This window comes from Ambystoma mexicanum, chromosome 6p (assembly GCF_040938575.1).
Source record: "Ambystoma mexicanum isolate Mex_15411 chromosome 6p, UKY_AmexF1_1, whole genome shotgun sequence".
In the NCBI taxonomy this organism is placed as follows: Eukaryota; Metazoa; Chordata; class Amphibia; order Caudata; family Ambystomatidae; genus Ambystoma; species Ambystoma mexicanum.
In genome coordinates, this window is record NC_090935.1 from 857,697,887 (window position 1) to 857,713,258 (window position 15,372).

The following is a 15,372-nucleotide window of genomic DNA, read 5'->3' on the forward strand; positions in this document are numbered from 1 at the left end:
AACTTGTCAATTTCTACTTTTAATTGGTTGTTCCACAGGAAATAAAACCTATTGATATGAAATCTAAGCAATTGCCACTTTATTTAAAATGTATTGGAACTTCAAAAATATGATTATATGCTGGGGCAGAACTGTTTAAATTACTAACCGCAAGATACGAGTTATATAGTTCCCTTTAATATGTCACAGATTGTGAAAAGCAGCATCAATGCTGAAATCATATTCAGCGTCAGAGTCCGATATATTTGGTACAGTGTGAGAATTATTATCATGTAGTTCATAATTTGCTCCACACTCACACATGTCTCTACAAGATGGGTTGCTTGCCAATCATAAACATGGTGGCGGTGTCTGTTCTTCACACACAAATATCTCAGCAATTTTAGAATGAAGTCCAGAGCATGTTACAGAGAACATGTGCTATTTCTCAGACCTCCATGTTAAAATTGGTGCTTTCAGATCATGACCTGGTAGTTGACTCTCTTCATTGGAGGTAAGAAAGCATTCATGTAGGTGGTAACATTTCCCACCTCATGTGTTTCTTAGAAATCAAAGGCCAGCACAACTATGCAAGTTTAGTTGTAATGGATCTGATAGACTTGGTAAATGAATGTTTCCAGTTTATCAGCAACTACTCAGGATTTTCTTTGTGTGTGGGAAAACAAGGTCTTCAATCTCTGCAATGAATGTGTTGCAGTATGAAATGTTACCTTACCCTTACAGAGTGTCTGTGCAATAAGATCCAGACAAGATGTGAAATGCAGGTAATGCAGAAGCCTCCAAGGAGCCTAGTGATAGGAATATCACTGCAAATTGAAATAATGTGTTTTGAGGTAGGCAAAAAGTAATTGGTTGTTGGATACCTTCATATAACAGGAATAAAAACACGTGTGTCTTGTGCAGATGTATAGAGCTTTATAGCTCCTCTTTCTGTGGCATTGATGACATGAAGAATTAGCTTAGTGTCTGCCTCTTCTTGTGTGCCACTAAGACAGTCCAAAGAACAGTGTTAGGTAGCCATTTCTATTCACCGCCACACTATAAAGTCATTCCATCATTGGTGTTAGTGTGAAAGTAGCTTCTTCAGTGTAACCTTAGCTATGTTTGTTCTGTCCATGATTTTATAGTGTGTTGGTGAAATTCCCTGGAACCTCTTTGGTCTTTTCATACTGATGATTGTGTTTTCTTTGTATGTGCCAAACTTTGCAGAGCACGGTCAAACGCGCTCAATAAACCGCCTCCACTTACACTGTGTTTGTTGCATGGCATATATGCCTAATCATAATCGATTTATTACTCAAGCGGAAGGACACAGTGGAGCCTTACTTATGCTTTGCTCTGCAGCATAAGGAGTAAAGATGAGGAGTATATGCTCCGCAGGTATGCAGTGTAGCAGTGCACCTAGCGTCATACCCGACTCCAGGTCTGTTTGAAAGTCAGGCGGAAGTCCCCTACCATGCCTCACAGACTCCAGCCACCCCCAGCCCCTCTACAGAGTCCCTCACACAAGCCCAAAGGCTCCCACCCCCTCCAGGAAAAGAAAATCAACAAAGTTCACCAGACAACCCCTGGCCAGCAAACCCAACTCACACCACTCCGAGGGCCTACACTACCCCCCCCCCCCCATACAGAAAAGCCAGGAGCACCAAAGGACCTCCAATCCCCCACCCCATCCAATTAAAAAAACAGACCCCACCCAAGGCCAACTAACCCCACACCCACCCCTCCCAGTGCTTAGAGTACCCTTTCCCAGAAAAGCAGAGGAGCCCCAGGCCACCCTACTATATCCACCCCACCCTAATACCTTTTTTAAAGTTACCCAGAACCCCCAAGACAAGCTAACCTCACCCCACCTAGGGCCTATACCATCCCCATGCCCAGAAAAGCCCAGGAGCCTTAGGGTATGCCCTACTCCCACTGTACCCCACCCAAATGCAAAAAAACATTAAAGAAAACAGAACACCTGCAAGGCACGCTAATTACACCCCATCCCTTAAAGGGGCTATACCCCCCTTCCTCTTAAAGGCACAGGAGACCAATGGCACCTACCTACCACCACTCAACTACACCAAAATAAATATTTAATTTAAAAAATGCAGAATCCCCCCTTCCCCCCTGGTCAACTAACCGCAGCCCCACCCCTCCCATGGCCTATACCAACTCCCACCCCAAAAATAATTTCCAAACCGGAGCCCCCATAGGCTGATCCTTCTTCCTCCAGGACCACCAACATACTTCTGCTGCCCCGCCTGACCTTTTCTGCTCTCCCATTGATACCTGTTCCCACCCCTACACCTGGCACCACCATCCTGGCACAGCTACCTCCAACCTTCCCTTCTTGATCTCGAATTACATCATCTACATCCTCATCCAGCATGGCTCATGTACAAGTGATTCCCCACTCCAGCAACGCTAGCCTGTGACCCACCCAGCACCTGACCAGCTTGCCTCCTACAGCATCCCACTCCACCAGCCACCCATCAGGACCATGTCTCGCTGGCCAAAGTTCAACGACAAGGAGCTTAAAGTCCTGGTGGAGTCAGTTGCCAATGGTGCACAAGTTCTCGACCCACTAGTATATTAGAATCTGGGCGCCTTTAAGCACCCAGGTGAATGCTGCTGCGCCCACCCGAAGCACCGTAAACCAGGTCCAGAAGCACTGACAGGACCTGCAGAGGCACATCTGCCAGGCAGGCCTGTTCACAGAAGGTGGTGCAGCCCCCTGGGCGAGGAACTACAGTCGTGGGAAGAAAAGGCCATGACAGGGATCAACCTGAGTGGCCTGCAGGAAATTGGGGGAGGTGAGACAGGAGCCAAAGGTAAGCACAAATCATTCATGCAGTAGTAAATACCCAGATCCATGTCATGCGGATTTCAGTAGGAAATGGATAAATGAGACCATAATTATGGCAATATGACCATCTGCCACGCTGTGGCCCCATTCCTACAGTGAAATGCTTAAGGAATGGCATTTTCATTTTGCCCTGCGTTGTCCAAATGGCCCCAAAAAAATGCAGGTGACACAATGTGTGTTTCCGTGCATGCAACAGTGACGGCTAATAAAAATATACATGTTTGTGCTACATGTGGGCAATATACTTGATGCATGTAGCATGTCAATAAACAACGTCAAGCACATGAAAGTACTTCCCATCACACCTCCAAGAAGCGCCGGTCATCCATAGGAATGGCATGCTTTCATGGCACTCTGATTCTGCTATGTAGATGCACAATGCAAACATATTGCCAGGTGCAAGAGTGAGAAATGTGATCATCCATGGAATCAAACAACTTCTGAAAAGGGACAACATAACATCTATGGTTCATGCACACAGGCACAGTAACAGGCCCATCCCTCACATGCATGCATCCATGCCTAAACACTCCAGCACCAAGCAACACACACATGAAGTCACACCAAGAGTTCACATACCATGGAGGGGCAGTGCTGTTCCCAAGCACATAGCAGAACTGACTCTCGATACACAAACGCAGTGACTGAGATGCCGTGCACATGGACGGGGTGAAACATGTCAAATGTGGCCCTAGAAGTCTCTCTACTGCTACATTCCATGAAATAGTCCAACATCACACTCCTATGGAAGCCCATGGAACCTGCAGGCCAGTACCTGCTGACCATGGCTGCTACATTGCATATTAACTCATGATTGCATCCCCAGCACGCACATCTGGCCTGATTGTCAATCAGACACATGTTGCTTTTGCAGTCGATTGGGGACACAGACACTAGATTAAATGCTAATAAGCAGATAAAATGCCATGAGGACAAATAGTCACATGCACAATTGGAACAACATACATTAATAATTGGTTGCACACTGTGTAAAGACTGGAGGGGGGGGTCTGTACTTCTACTCTCTATATGGTAGAGGAGAGGCACAGAGGACCCCAGCCAAGATTCTCTATTGTGGTAGCAATGGACGAGCAATCAAGGTCTAGCTTCTCAGGAGGTGATGCAGGCTGGTTCTTAAGTACAGTGTAGTCCCCAAACCCCCACAAAGGAATGTCCACACACTGTATTAGTTAAAACACAGTCTTTATATAATTAAGTTCAAGGTTATATACACTATCACAATAACTCACTTTGTGCTCAGAAAATCTACAATGGCAAATATATATCGTTCTAAAGTGGCACCACAATTATTATCAGATCTGATTGAAGTGCATTAACTATACTCTGGTCAAATGTCACACAGATCAAGGAATAAAAGTAACCAACAATAGATATAGGAGGAAAGCAATTGTTTAGAACAATGGGCAGAATATTGACCCCTACCAACTAGGCACAATTCTGTGTGGAGATCCCCCCACCTGGGCAACCTGTAAATTTGACTGGCCTCCAGCGGTTACCGCGATACTCCGAACCCCTGGTCGATGGCAATGGACTTCGATGGCGGGTGCTTCACTTCATTCTCCTCGGCGGTCCCCGTCTCCGGTCAGGAGCCTTTCGAGGGTCTGACTTCCAGGGAGCTTCGGCGAAGGTTAGCGGTGCTAGATGGTTCCTCGAGCATGGAAAGAGGGCGCCTAACCAGGTCCTCTCTCGGATCAGTCCTTAATGAACTCGACAGCTTTTGGATTGGGTCGAAGCAAATGCAGCAGCAGTGCTTCTTCTTCCAGCTGGGCATCAAGGATAAGCAATTCCAGTTACTCTTCAAGTGTCAACTCAGCTTCTGAACAATTTCCAGTGGTGAGAGGTCACTAGATATACTATTCTGTCTCTGATCCACAATGATGGGTCACACTCAGCAGCCAATCATACAGAAGGGCATTCATGCAGTCAGTCAGCCAATCAGGCATACAGTGCATTCAGGCCATACTCCTCCCTCTCAGACACTCACAAGGAATGCGTATTGTGACAAGTACCCAGCCATTCTACACTACACACTGCATTCATACCAGTTTCAGGCAGGGCTGTCTCAGTCATTGTGTCATACACCATAGACCAGACATCCACAACAAGAAGTGCATATTGGTCACACACTCCATTCACCCAGGTCCCACCCACAGGGTGTACCCACAACATACAGTCACTGGGAAGGCTCCAGCCAGTCTGGCCTGGAATTCCCAACAACACCGTACATGGAACTTCCACCCAACAGCCAGTCAGGGGGAAGGGACAGAGTCAGGGCTTCCCAAGACTTTGGGAAAACAAGGTAACAGGCAATAGAAATCAACTGATTCCAATGGCAGGGCCTGGATATCCCAAAATGGAGGATACTCAGAGCACCTGTCAAATTCAGCATGGAGCTGCCACCAGCCCATACCCTGCACTGTGGGCCACACACAGGTGACCAAAAACATACACTAGGGGCACAGGGTTGCACCCCCACCCATGGGTGCCATAGGGGTATCCCATGGGTTTGTACACCAAACCAAAAACAGGAAGAGCTGCACTGCCAGGAGCCCCATATGGACTCCTGGGCAGAAATCAGTACAGAACACAAATGAAAAAGGACTACATGACAAGGACAGGGAGGTCCTGTCCCTCCAATGCATAACCAGCATCACAGTCGCCCCCCCAGACATAGGCTAGCGTGCCTAATATCCCACGAGATGGACACTCTCATCCAGACGGTCAACATACCTTCTGGAAAGGCCCTCTTGTCACGACCCTCGTCCAAAACCCCTTCTAGCAAACCCATTGGCCAGGTGGAGTCAGGACTCGGGCCTCTAGAGCCTGGCATCCTCTTCAAAAGCCCTCATGGGGCCAGCCCTGGCGCCTATGGCGCCAGGCTCATACACCATGAAAAACAATGTGCTTGGGAACTACTTTATTGTATTGTCAGCCAACATGGAGGCATCCACATAGCTTGGTTCCTAAGAACCAAGCTATGCGGTCTAGTGTTTTGGGTGTGGTAGCCCAGGGACTACTTTACCTGGACTATTTTGTTGGGGCTATTTAAACCACACCCGAGCAAGACACACGCTTTGCGTTACTTTGCAGCTTCCAACGTGTCGCTCGCCGTGTCCAGCTATTCCCTCGAACCTCGGAGAAGCAGAACCTGCAAGGAGATAAAAGGAACATCATTAGCAGCAGCATCTTAACTGCAGTCTTCATCTTTAAACACTCGCAGCTACTGAGAACAGCTTCCTCGAATCTGCACGCCTCCCGGACAGAACAACCTGAAAGAGGAAGATAGAGGCAACATTAAAGAAAGCAGTAGAGACATTTACAAATTACGAACTGCTCAAAAGGCTTAGGTCGCCTCTCGGCTGGCACCATTCCGGACATTCCACTCGCGCTGAAGAACACTGCGACCTACAAGGAAGGAAAACACAGGTTAGCAAAGGCAAGACTTCGCAACGCTGCGCATAGCGCTTACTTACCGCATCATAGCGCTCTTAATGCGCCATTATTTACCAGCGGGGCTCAACCAAGCCAGTTCGCCACACTGAAGCTCTGCATACCTAAGGGAGAAAAAAGAGACATTTTAAACAAAGAAAGGCATGCAGGATAGCAACAAAACTAAAGAACAGCAATAAGACCTACCTGAACAATATCAAACGGGCCGGCGTCAGTGAAGTAACTGGACCGCACTCGCCCATGAAAGACAACGCGCCCCTGCAAAGAAGGCAGGACGGAGAGCACGCCTAATTCTACCACAAGGTGAGGAGAGGGCGCCAGAGGGACTGAAATCATACGGGAGTGGAGGGAGGATACAGTCTTGAACACAGCCCTCCTGTATTTTCAGGCAGAACCTTCCCCGCAGACCACATCAGGGAAAAGCTGAGAAGCATACCAGTGAGTAACCCAGCTGGGTGGCGTCCCTGTGGATACCAGGTGAGCGTAACGGAACGCAAAGCCTACCATAACAAATCCACCTGGGCACCATGGAGACATCAGAAATAGACCAATTGGCCCAATTACTAGGAGAGCTTCGTGCTGAGGTTCATTCTGCCCGACAAGAGACTAATGCCCTCCGGAGAGACCTAATAGTGACCAAAGAATGCACTGAAGAGATTAGCAGGCAATACTTGCAATCACAGGCAGGACAGACGCCTCTACCTGGAAGCAATCCAACGATGCAAAACCCCGCCATACCACCCACTCCGGTACAGATCACGTTACCTGGAACAGTGGCCCTGGCACCACCAGAAAGGTTCTCAGGCAACCCACGGAAGTATGCGGCATTCATCAATCAGTGCCGCCTTCATTTTCTTTGTAGGCCTGGACCATTTCCAAACGACCAAGCTCGGGTAGCTTTTGTCTTATGATACCTGAGTGGTAGTGCAGCAGATTGGTTGGTGCCGTTGGTAACCCATGACAATCCTCTATTACATGACTTTAGGGGGTTCCAGAGAGATATGGAAAAACGTTTTGCTCGCCATACCCAGGAACAAGCAGTAGACAATGAACTCTTGTCCCTCCGACAGGAGAATCAGGACTTGTTAACGTACATTGCTACCTTCAACAGACTGGTTGCTGAAGCTAGGTGGCCAGAAAACAAAAGAACCACGTTATTCCATCAAGGCTTACGAGGCGAATTAAAGGACGTCTTAGCCCAGGTGGTTGATCCACCCAGAGACTGTGCAGAATTCATAAATCTGGTCGTGCAGCTAGACCACCGGTTGCAGGACCGAAAGGCAGACCGATCTGAGATGGACCCTCGGACCGTGTATGTTCGACCAAGGGAAAACACACCCCGTGTACCTGAAAATGCTGTAGAACCCATGCAGATTGGAGGGATACGGCCTCAATTAACAAAACAAGAGCGGCACAAAAGAAGACAACAACAGCTTTGTTTGTATTGTGGGAAACCAGGACATTTCCTGAAGGACTGTCCAGTAAAACCCCCAAGAAGAATGGTTGGGGCCACAGAGAAGGATGAAGTTAAAGGAATCGGAAAACTACCAAGCTTGACAAACATAGACGTCAGTTTGTCTAGTGAGAAGAAAGAGTTGCTGACCTTGCACTTTGCAATACCAGTGATCTTAATTAACTACCAACAGTCGTCAAGAATGCATGCCGTTGAAGCATGCATCGATAGCGGAGCTGTTGGAAATTATATGAATCAAGAACTGGCAGCAGAGATGCGGCTTCCTTTGTGTTCTAAGCCAATTATGGACAAGGTAACCGTCGTGGATGGGACAGAAATCGCTTCTGGACCAGTAGCCCAGTGCACCGCCAGGGTAACCTTGCTGTGCCAGGATGGACATCGGGAGTCTATTTCATTCGATCTCATCAAGGCTCCTCAGTTCAGGCTAATACTAGGGATGCCATGGTTGGTTGCTCACAACCCTTTGATAGACTGGTGGGCACGAAAATTAACCTTCCCCGGTGACAGCTCCCCTGCCTGCTATTACCAAGAGGAGAAACCCGTCTGTATCCCCATGACTCCCGGAGCGACAGTATCAACCCTGGGAGCAACTAATACCTTGCCAAGAGAATACCATGATTTCCAGGATGTTTTCCAAAAGGACCAAGCCAATACATTGCCGCCGCACAGGCCCTATGACTGTCAGATTGACCTTGTTCCTGGTGCACAAATCCCTTGCGGCAGGATCTACGCTCTCACAGAACCAGAAAACCTTCATTTGAAATCCTATTTAGACCAGTACCTTGCAAACGGATTTATCTGTCCTTCGAAGTTCCCCGCAGCCAGTCCTTTGTTCTTCGTACCAAAAAAGGAAGGAGACTTGAGAACCTGTATTGACTACCGCACATTGAACCAGATCACGTGAAGAACCGCTATCCCTTGCCCCTTATCCCAGGGATGCTAGACCAAGTTAAAGATGCCCAGATTTATACCAAATTGGACCTTCGAGGAGCGTACCACCTGGTCCGAGTCAGAAAAGGAGATGAATGGAAAACCGCCTTCTGTACTAAGTACGGCTTGTTTGAATATCAAGTCATGCCCTTTGGGTTATGCAACGCTCCTGCGGCATTCCAGTATTTCATGAATGACGTCTTAAGGGAGTTAATTGATGTGTGCGCCTTAGTGTACATAGACGACATCTTAGTATACTCAGCCTCGGAACAAGATCATATCAGGCATGTTCGTTCAGTCCTTACCAAGCTCCGTCAACATCGCTTGTTTGCAAAGCTTGAAAAATGCTTTTTTCACGTCACCGAAGTAGAATTTCTTGGTTTTATCCTTACTCCAGGAGGCATCAGAATGGACGTGCACAAGGTAGATGCCATTCTGAAATGGCCTTCACCGACGTCTCTGAAAGGGGTACAAAGCATGCTGGGCTTTGCGAACTTCTACCGCCGGTTCATCCCAGACTTCTCTCAGGTTGTGCACCCAATCACAGTACTATTACGAAAAAACAATAAAAGGTTTGCTTGGACTGAAGAAGCAGAAGAAGCCTTTCAGGAACTTAAACAAAGGTTTACCTCCGCTCCAATCCTGCAACATCCTCGTCCAGACCTCCCTTGTGTCGTTGAAACTGATGCATCCAGTCTCGCAATGGGGGCTGTCCTTTCACAGAGAGACCCGGAAACCAGCCAGCTACATCCTGTGGGCTTCTGGTCAAAAAAGTTCTCACCTCCAGAGATTAATTATGCCATCACGGACAAGGAACTCCTGGCTATCAAATCCGCCCTTAAAGGCTGGATGCACTCACTTCTGGGGGCCAGACACAGCATTACAGTCTTCACAGACCACCGAAACCTGCAATATCTCAAAACAGCCAAGGCCCAGTCCTCGCGCCAATTACGTTGGGCCCTTTTCTTCACTGAATATGATTATGTAATCACATTTCGACCAGGAGTCAGAAACGGGAAGGCGGATGCCTTATCTCGCATGGGCATAGATGAAATAGTATATACAACTCAAGACCCAGTACCTATTATACCTGAAGATAAACTCTTGGGTATCACGACAGCCTTAACACAAGCAGAACTACGAAAAGAAATCCAACGGACAATGAATCCTGATGCCTACCTCGCATGGCAAACTCAAAGAGAACAACATACCATCAAGGACCATCTACCCTTTTTTAGGGATCGCCTATATGTGCCCAAGAAGGAATTACAACAGCATATTATTTCAAACTATCATGATTCACTGATCAAAGGGCATCCTGGGATCGCCAAAACCCTAGCTAAGGTGAAAGAGAACTTTTGGTGGCCTACCTGGCGTAAGGACATCATTCATTATATTCAGTCCTGCGGTGTCTGTGCACAAAATAAATCACAGAAAGAAAAACCATCTGGTTTCCTACAACCATAGGACATTCCTCCAGTTCCATGGCACACTCTTTCCCTTGACTTCATCACTGATCTACCTCCAAGCCAAGGGTTCAACACCATCCTTGTAGTTGTGGACTTACTCTCGAAGATGGCCCATTTTATTCCTCTCAAAGGCCTCCCATACGCAGCCACTTTAGCAAAAGTGTTCCTGGAGGGCGTGGTTAAGCTACATGGCTTCCCTTGGGTTCTGGTCTCTGATCGAGGCAGCCAGTTTGTTTCAAACTTCTGGAAAAAATGTTGTGCAATGGCGCAGATCGACATTTGGCTATCTACCAGTCACCATCCCCAAACGGACGGCCAAACCGAGAGAACCAATCAGACACTCAAGCAATATTTACGGTGCATGCAGCACCACGAACAAAGGAATTGGAAAGACCTACTATGGATAGCCGAATATGCATATAACAATTCTTTGCATTCAAGCATGGGACAAACGCCCTTCTATACCCTTTATGGCAGACATCCACGTACCTCTGAACTAGACCTTCCAGCCAGCTTGGAAATGCCAGCGGTAAAGACTCTACACACAACCATTACTCAGGTTTCAAAAGGGCAAAGGAACACCTTATTCATGCCAAAGAAAAACAAAAGAGATTCGCCGACCAATACCGGAAAAAAGGCCCCTGATTATCAAGTAGGAGACGAAGTTTGGTTAGCCGCTAAATTCGTACCCATCAAGGGAACCCAGACCTTTCATCCCAGATTCTTAGGACCCTATACCACTAAGGCAATTATCAACCCAGCAGCCGTGAAACTGGATTTACCACCTAATCTACACATCCACCAGGGATTCCAAGTGTCCCTCCTGAAACCATTGCAACCCAGCACACGGCTTGGGACACCACCTAAGCCCATACTTGTTGACGGAGAACCAGAATTCGAAGTCAAAGATATCTAGGACTCTAAATACTCTAGGACCAAGCTATATTATCTCGTCGATTGGAAAGGATTTGGACCACAAGATAGATCCTGGGAGCCCAGAGAGAATATCCACGCACCACGTCTAATCAGGAAATTCCATCGGAATTTCCCAACCAAACCTGGGCCAGACAGAAGGAACACCATGGGAGGGGCCTTAGGGGGGAGTGCTGTCATGACCCTCGCCCAAAACCCCCTCTGGCAAACCCATTGGCCAGGTGGAGTCAGGACTCGGGCCTCTAGAGCCTGGCATCCTCTTCAAAAGCCCTCATGGGGCCAGTCCTTGCGCCTATGGCGCCAGGCTCATACACCATGAAAAACAATGTGCTTTGGAACTACTTTATTGTATTGTCAGCCAACATGAAGGCATCCACATAGCTTGATTCCTAAGAACCATGCTATGCGGTCTAGTGTTTTGGGTGTGGTAGCCTAGGGACTATTTTGTTGGGGCTATTTAAACCACACCCGAGCAAGACAACACGCTTCGTGTTATTTTGCAGCTTGCAACGTGACGCTCACCGTGTCCAGCTATTCCCGCGAACCTTGGAGAAGCAGAACCTGCAAGGAGACAAAAGGAACATCATTAGCAGCAGCATCTTACCTGCAATCTTCATCTTTAAACACTCGCAGCTACTGAGAACAGCTTCCTCGAATCTGCACGCCTCCCGGACAGAACTACCTGAAAGAGGAAGATAGAGGCAACATTAAAGAAAGCAGTAGAGACATTTACAAATTACGAACTGCTCAAAAGACTTACCTGGCTGGTTGCCTCTCGGCTGGCACCACTCCTGACATTCCACTCGCGCTGAAGAACACTGCGACCTACAAGGAAGGAAAACACAGGTTAGCAAAGGCAAGACTTTGCAGCACTGCGCATAGCGCTTATTTACCGCATCATAGCGCTCTTAATGTGCCATCATTTACCAGCGGGGCTCAACCAAGTCAGTTCGCCGTGCTGAAGCTCCGCATACCTAAGGGAGAAAAAAGAGACATTTTAAACAAAGAAAGGCATGCAGGATAGCAACAAAACTAAAGAACAGCAATAAGACCTACCTGAACAATATCAAACGGGCCGGCATCAGTGAAGTAACTGGACTGCACTCGCCCATGAAAGACAAAGTGCCCCTGCAAAGAAGGCAGGACATAGAGCACACCTAATTCTACCACAAGGTCAGGAAAGTGCACCAGAGGGACTGAAATCATACAGGGGTGGAGGGAGGATACTTACCCCAGTCGGTCAGTCTTGAACACAGTGCTCCTGTATTTTCAGGCAGAATCTTCCCCGCAGACCACATCAGGGCACAGCTGAGAAGCATACCAGCGAGTAACCCGGCTGGGTGGTGTCCCTGTGGATACCAGGTAAGCGTAACACATATGCATTATCGTGATTCTTCCCTGGTCTATGCTCTATGGTGAAGTCTAGCCCTTGCAGGCTAATGGACCACCTGCTCAGTTTCGGGTTCTCACCCTTCATCTGCATAAGCAACTTCAGGGGCTTATGATCTGTTTGGACCTTGAAGGTAGACCCTGTAAGGTAGGGCCTAAAATGTCTAAGGCTCCAAACTATGCTAAAACAATCCTTTTCAACAGTAGCCCACCTAAGTTCTCTACCCTTGAGTTGTCTACTGATGAATATGATAGGATGTTCCCTCCCTTTGTTATCTAACTGTGACAGGACAGCTCCAATTCCGGTGTCGCAGGCATCCGTCTGGACGATAAAGGGTCGACTGTAGTCAGGCGCACACAACGCAGGTGCCCTACACAGACTTTCTTTCAAGCCATCAAAGGCCCTCTGACAGGCTTCAGTCCAATTAACCTTCCTAGGCTGTTTGGGTGAAGTCAGAGCTGTCAGAGGTGCAGCTATGGTTCGATAGTCCACCATGAAATTGCGATAATACCCAGTGAGGCCCAAAAAGGCTCTCACCTGGGTTTGAGTAGTGGGAGTATCCCAGTCATGTACATCCTGTACTTTACTGGGAAGAGGTTGGATCTGACCCCCTCCTACCTCATGACCAAGATATGTGACTTTCCCCTGAGCTATCTGACACTTTATGGCCTTGATAGTGAGATTAGCCCCTTTCAAGGCCTGCAACACCTTATCGAATGATGTGTCAAATGCTCTTCCTGGAACTGTAGACGGTAATGTCGTCTATGTAGGCCACACAAAAGGCCTCCAGCCCACTGAGTGCATGATTGACCAATCTCTGGAAGGTGGCAGGGGCATTATTCAACCCAAAAGGCATGACCCCAAACTGGTAGAGTCCCTCAGGTGTTGAGGTCTTTTCCTTGGCATGGTCCGTCAGAGCTATTTGCCAATAGCCTTTGGTAAGGTCAAAGGTGCTCACAAATTTGGCAGCACCTATGGTGTCCATGAGCTCATCAGCCCTGGGCAATAGGTGCACGTCAGTTTTGGTGACGGCATTGACCCCTCGGTAGTCAACACAGAACCTCCAATCCTTGGCACCTGCCTGGGAACTTTTTTTGGGAACAAGGACCGCTGGACTGGATCAGGGACTGGTTGAGGGTTCAATAACACCCAGATCCAACATCTTGGCAAACTCAGCCTGGATGTGGTTCTTAACGGTATCTGACATGCGGTAGTACCTGCTTTTGACGGGCACACTGTCACCAGGGTCAATTTTGTGCCTACATCACAGTGTAAGGCCTGGTGTCAGTGAAAAGAGAGAGGCATACTGCCGGAGCAAAGCCCTGCAGGCCTTCTGCTGCTCTGTCGTCAGATCTGGAGAAAGATGTACTCCCTCCACTAAGCCATCCTGAGGGTTGCTATGCAGCAAGTCAGGAAGGGGCTCACTCTCATCCTCTTCTTGCCCTGAAGCTAGCAAGAGACATGAGAATTATGCTCGCCTGTGGACAGGCTTGAGCCTGTTAACATGGAATACCTGAGGGGCTACCCTAGGGACTCCCATGTTAACCAGATAATTGACTTTGCCCATCTTGGAGATGATCCTGAAGGGTCCAGTCCACTTGTCTGCCAAAGCTCTAGGCTTGGTAGGCTCCATCACAAGGATTTCCTGTCCAGGAGTCCAATCCACTTGCAAGGCTTTAAGGTCATGCCAGTACTTATTCAATTCCTGGCTGGCCTTGAGATTTGCTATTGCCTGACCCATCATCTGTGTCATCCTCCGCCTGAGGCCTAACACAGAGTCCCCCACTTGCTTGGCGGGACCTGGAGGGGTGGCTTCCAAACCTTCTCTGATCAAGGCAAAGGGCCCCCTCACGGGATGTCCAAAGAGTAACTCAAAGGGGATGAAACCAACACCCTCTTGAGATACCACTCTGTAAGCAAACAGCAAAGCGCCTAGCATGCCTTTGAGGGTTTTATTAAATCTCTCAACCAGACCATTGGTCTGGGGATGGTAAGAGGTGGAGAACTTGTAGGTTTCCCCGCACTCTTTCCACATGATCTTCATATAACTAGACATGAAGTTGGATCATCTGTCAGAGACAACCTCCTTAGGGAATCCAACACAGGTAAAAATGCCCAGGAGAGCCCTGGTAACCACCTTGGCAGTAACAGTCCGAAGGGGTATAGCCTCAGGGTACCTGGTTGCATGATCAACCAAGACCAGGATGAACCAATGTCCACCTGAAGTGGGAGGGTCAAGGGGACCAACAATGTCGATGCCCACCCTCTCAAACGGTGTGCCAACCACTGGCAATGGCTGCAGTGGGGCAATGACACTGCCTCCAGTCTTGCCAGACAATTGACAAGTTAGGCAGGTCCTGCAGTGGGACTCCACTTCTACTCCCATCCGGAGCCAGTAGAAATGGGCAGAGAGCCTCTGCTTAGTCTTCTTGGTACCTCATGCGCCAACTGCAGCAGGAGGACCAGTAAACCTGGGGTACCACCAACCTCTTGAGGGCACCAGGTTCAGGCTTAGTGGGCTCACTAACAAGGAGCTCACCCTCCCAATAAATCGGGAATGTCATAGGCACTTCTCCTTGTGCCTGGGACAGGGCCTGTTTCTTCAGACCCTCGAGAGAGTGGCACTCTCTCTGTCCCTTACAGAAGTCCACCCGGGAGGATCCCCCTTCAGCCAATAGGCATTAAAGGTCGGGGTGGTCCTCCGGGTCAAAAACCTCTCCTGCAGGAGAGCCTTCTGCCTCTTCTCCCTCAGGAGTTGAGGTTGGGTTTTCCACTGGACCCAGCCCATCCGGAGCATGGATCCCAAAGGGAGCTGTAGGAACAGCAGGAAGAGATGGAGCCCCCTTCACAG